Source organism: Pinus tabuliformis, chromosome 8, assembly GCF_031772625.1.
Source record: "Pinus tabuliformis cultivar Carrire ecotype Pingquan chromosome 8, CPIR1, whole genome shotgun sequence".
Classification (NCBI taxonomy): domain Eukaryota; kingdom Viridiplantae; phylum Streptophyta; class Pinopsida; order Pinales; family Pinaceae; genus Pinus; species Pinus tabuliformis.
The window spans coordinates 1,424,073,598-1,424,079,311 of record NC_142294.1 but is presented as its reverse complement, the minus strand read 5'-3'; positions in this window follow the sequence as shown (position 1 = coordinate 1,424,079,311).

Genomic DNA, 5,714 nt, shown 5'->3' with positions numbered 1-5,714 from the left:
ATTATTATTTATTCATGAACTCAAATATAGACACAATACACAACTATGTGATGCTCAATTATTTTACCATCACCATAATCTCTAGCCATTATGCTTACTCTCCAATAAATACAAGTTGAACAGGAAGATTGCATTAATATATCAACAAAAAATATTCAAATTTTAGATTTCATACTAGAACACCAATATTTCAAGTATGTCAAATACAACTCCTCCACTCCAAAAGTTCAACCTTCATCATGATTTTCAATAGTGACACCCTAGTAAGAATAGAATAATAAGAAATATAGTGATGCCCTAATGCGGCTATGGATGCAAAACAAGTTCTAGGTAATATGTCCTATTTATGATCCAACATCCACCATGGCCTTCCAAGATATGGGGATAGGAAGTAATTTTGCCTGTAATCAAAACAAATAACCTAATTTGGAAGAACAATATGACCAAATACATGCTCCTAAATCATCTGTCTAATAATGCAAGACTGGTTACTCCAATTTTCCTATAATAGTGTCGTTAAGCAACAATAATTCCATTCATTTTTAGAATAATATTATAATTGTGAAATCAATAAAATGCAACTAAGAATTTCATTAGATCGAAAAATAAAATTTGATAGAATGGGAGGATCTAGAGCTATCTAAACTTGATCTAGAAAGCATTTCCGAAAAATATTGTCTTTTACCCTCCCATTCTACCAATATTAGACATACCATATTCATGCACATACACTTATTTCACATCTAGAGAAATTTTACTTTATATGTTGTGGCTTACCCCATCAAGAGGAGCATGTCACTTTGAGTTTTAAAGCATCAAAATTATCGAATTATAAGGACATCACAAACCAAGAAAACATAATTCCACAAGGGTAAACACAAACATTATGCCACAATGGAGATTATAGCACACATTGTGACAAAGGATAATGGTACATATGACAAGAAATTCACAATAATAATGTCTTGCACTAAAAAGTGACTAGAAGGACCAAAACCATACAACAGAACGTAGGACAAATCACACATATATTCTCAAAAGGTGAAGTCTAACTATTCTATATTTTTGCCTTTTTTGTTGAAATACGACGATACAATTCTTGGAAAGATCACTATGTGTCACTAATTGAAATATTTTTGAATGTATAAATGGATCCATAACCATAAAAAACTACGGACATCTAATATGTACAGATTTAACAACTCAACCCTACCATTCCAAAAAAAAAATCACTGGATTTCATGGAAAATATGCCCAGGAAAGAGAAAAACATAGAATGTAAAATCCTTGTTCATTATATTGAGTAACGAAATAACAACCCTTCCTATTGAAATATCCCTATATTGATGACCAGAGGGAGATTGTCAACAGGATGACAATGCACATACTCCGTGTTAGGCCCCTATACCAATAGGTATCATATGCCATGATTGACTTGATGAGCTATGTAATATGTTCATACCTTTTCTTATTGCAAAGGTTTTTCATATTTTCAAAAAATCAAAAAAAAAATTTAAAAATGTAAAGAGGTATACCCTAAAAGAAAAATCAAAGGGTAAAAAGAATAAAGATGGTCAAAAAATGAGAAAAAATGAACCCCAAACAAAAATAGACCAGGAAAATGTGCAAGTCTAAACACCACTACATTTTCATTTTCTGTAATAAACAAATTGTGTGTAGCTTGTCACTTATGCCACAATTCATGAATAGACAAACCGTTTAAAATTGGCTCATTCAATTTTCAATTTTAGGTTGTAGAAATAGAGAATAAATATCTGACCAAACAATTTAATCTTGGCAGATAAGTAGATAGGTAGAGTAAATAAAAAGGAGCTCAACAGTTTAATCTGAGCCCTTGGATGTAATAAGTGTAGATTTAGATAGAAATCATTATGTAAAAGAAAAGGAAGTTGAAGAGGGTTTGCCAGTTTAAGTGCACCCTAATAAAGAAGAAAAAATGCTAGGTTAAAGTAGGTAGGGTAGGTAGTTGATGTTGCAGAATTATGTGTGATGAATAATGTCTCTAAATGTGTTAATCTTTCATTTTTCATCATAAGGCAAAGGCATACACTACATTGAAGACATCACAAGCAAAGAAAAGTCACAATGATTAACTCCCCTTCTCATTTTCCCTAATTATTCACTAATTTCCCCTAAGCACTAAGGTATTTGCTAAATTGGAGGGGCTCAGAGCATTTCTCTGACTTCTGGAGGGACCGGACCCTCAGCCCAATAATTTAAAAAGCCTAAGTACTTAGAATCATCCATAAACCATTCATTTAAATTCATAAGTCTTTTCCTAAGTAAAATCCTATTTTACTTAGGAAAAATACACAATATCACATAAAGACCCGTTTCTTTCATTTAAGCCTAAGTTAAATGTGTACTCTAATGTTTTACTTAGTGCTTTTCATTACATTTTTTCATATTAATTTCTAACTTATATTATATTTTACTTAGGAAAAATACACAATATCACATAAAGACCCGTTTCTTTCATTTAAGCCTAAGTTAAATGTGTACTCTAATGTTTTACTTAGTGCTTTTCATTACATTTTTTCATATTAATTTCTAACTTATATTATATAATTCCCGAATAAAAGTTCACCCTTTCCCGTATTATCAAATATAGAAAAAAAAGACCCCAAATTACCATATATCCCACCCCTTTGGTTAAATATAACCATAAGTATGTTAACCTGTAACTAGTTAATAGCCCAATCCTCCACTGCATTAATCGGGATTAATTAACCCTCATGGTTAATTAAGAACCCCCAGCTAATCACATAACCCCAGATCCAATCAATTAATTTTAAATTGTGTCGGGCCCGCTCATATTAAAACCCGTTCGATCGCGCCTCCCGTCAGCCGTCAGATCACGCACCCCTCATCCAATGATCATTATTCATATCGCGCGACCCTTGGTGACTGCGCGTTAACGCACGATCACCAAGCGGTTTCTGCCCCGTACCTCTGCCACGTGTCAAGCGACTAATGGAATTGCTGGCTCCCGGCCGAATACCGCCCGACCCCAAAAGCAGTGCGACACCATACCACTTACCGCCCTGCACATACAACAAAAACGTCATTCCCCCGCGCACGTCATCCGTCCGATAACCAAAAAACCCTGCCAACCTTGACTTTGTTAAATAAAATAAACAAAACGTCATTTTCACTGTTCTATGCTGCAACCTGTGCTCCCTTGCAAATAGCGTCGAAGTCAACTGTTCAAGTTTCCTAACCGCCACCTTGCTGAGAAACTTGCAGACGACGCAGCCCGGAACCTGTTAGCCACCATCAGCACCTGTCATTGCACTGTTCATTCCCCAAATATAGGTATTTATCCAATTTCCGCCGAAACCCTGCAAGTTTTGGTTTTACACTGTAAATTCCATAGAGAAAGGCCAAATTCAGTACTAATTCAGTCTGTGTTTTGCCATATAAGTCCCCTAACCTTTTATTTTGCCCATTTTCTACAGTAAACCCAAATTCCTTTTCTGAATCCACAAGAACCAGAAAATGGAAACCCCCGTTTTTTCAATGTCGCACAAATCAATGCCCCTCATAAGGACCAAGACTATCTGCCTCTTGCAGATAAAGACTTCCAAATAAAGGACCTATCCACTGACCAAAATCACCTTAAGGTGTTTTGCCAAGCCAGAGACAACTATCTAAATGGCTCAGACATCCTGGGACAGTGGGAATCTAACCTTCCCAGGTATTTTCTCCCCTTAGTCCATGTTTTCCCTGATATAATTCATCAATGTTGTGCCAATTATGACCCTAACTGCAGAGCTGTTATGTCCCCAAGTCAAATAGTGCTATTCTCCATAACATCTGCATCCATTAATGAAATGTTGCAATTTTCCACTGGTCAAGCTTTCACTCCCCTTTCAGTTGGCTATTTGCTTGAGAAATCCACTGAACTATCACAATCAGAACTTATTCGCATCTGTCAGACCTTTATGTTAGAAAAACATCAGCCCAAAGGCCCACCCCCATATGGACAGACCTTCTTCACGGATATGGGAAGACTTATAGTGGATATGATATCTTTAGTTATGGGATTTAACACTAGTGAATACATTGATGAGGTAACCCTAGTGTTATTGTCAATCTTTACTCCTGGACAGCCCCCTGCTGTTAAATATGACTATGCCTCCTATATTGCCAATAAAATTCATGACCAATTTCTGAGACTGGACAATGAAGGAGTCTTCAAATACACCACTTTCATCTATCATCTTATGTTGTATTATCAGTCAGATAATTTCCCTTTCCATGTCAAGAAACTTGACACCAAAGGAAATCCAAGGTCTGTTATCTTTTGGAGTCCCATTTTCCATAAATCCCTTGAGACCCCTTACACCTACAATGAGTTCATTGATCTATTTGTGCATCCAACAACCACCTTATTGACAGGAGTTTCCCCTCCTAGGATCAGTGGTGATATAAAGAAAATCCTCCAACTCTCCAAGCAGTACAAAATAGGTGATTGGTACCTATACAGGAAACATACAGAAATCAGGATTTATGGGTGTGAGCTCTGCCCTTTTAAGCTACCAAAGTATGTTCCAATGAGACTGTTTGCATTGGAATATTTCAGGAAAATAATAAATTCAAATTTGGTCCATTTTTATAATGCCAAGAAGAAATCTCAACTTAGAATCAAGAATTAGTTAGGCCCTTTTGTCTGCAACACTAGGGAAGCATGGAGAGAAGCAGAAATAATTTTAGAAGATCATCTTAAGTTACAAAAGAGTTTTGGGTGGATACCATATGACCCTAACAACTTTATATGTGATAGAATAATGAAGAACAGATTGTCACCATACATTTACAATAGGATTCCAAAGATTGAACAATTTGCAAATATGGATGAATGGAGGGAAGGGACCCTAGTAGAAAATGATAGTGAACAGGTCAATTTTGAGAATGTTATGAGAGATCTTGAGAAAACACTTGACCTGGATTCTTTTGGGCAGGTACAAAGATCAGGAATTGGTGCATCTACTGTTGGAACCTCTCAGCAACCTTCACAGGAAACCAGCACACCAGCTACAGGGTCATCCAAAGGCAAAGAATTAGAAACCAGCATTCAAGTCACAGAACAGTCTACAATGTCTAAGCAGCCTGAAACTTCCAAAGAACAGGCCCAAATACCAACTCCTCCAACTCAAAGCAATGTAGGAGAACCTCCAATCTTGCAAACTCCTCTGAATGAGGAAAGGAATAAAAAGAGAGACAGGAAAGTAGCTACCCCTGCCAGTGGACCCTCAGAGCAGCCTAGTACGAAAAGACAAAGGTTAAATCCCCTTTCAAAGGAGGAATTTGTTGAAGAGACTACTGATAGTCAGGGGAAAGAAAGAATAGATAGACAGCAAACTTTTCGATTAGGGGGAACATCCACTGGCTCACAAAGGCAGGAGCTAGAAAGACAGCAAAGTGCAGAGGTATCATCTTTCAGGCCACCAAGGAAAGATGCCTCAGATATCAAGAAAACATTTACAGAAATAAAAGCTAGGAATTATCCATTGAGGCTTCAAATTTACAATCAATATTTGAAAATGGCCCCCACAAATCAACAGAGATTAATGTCAGCCTATGACATTAAAGAGGGAAAAATGATAATGAGCTACTTCAAGCCTAAAGTGCAACAACCTCAATCAGCAGCAGATTATCTCAGAACAAATTTGGAGGTCATGGCAAAGGAT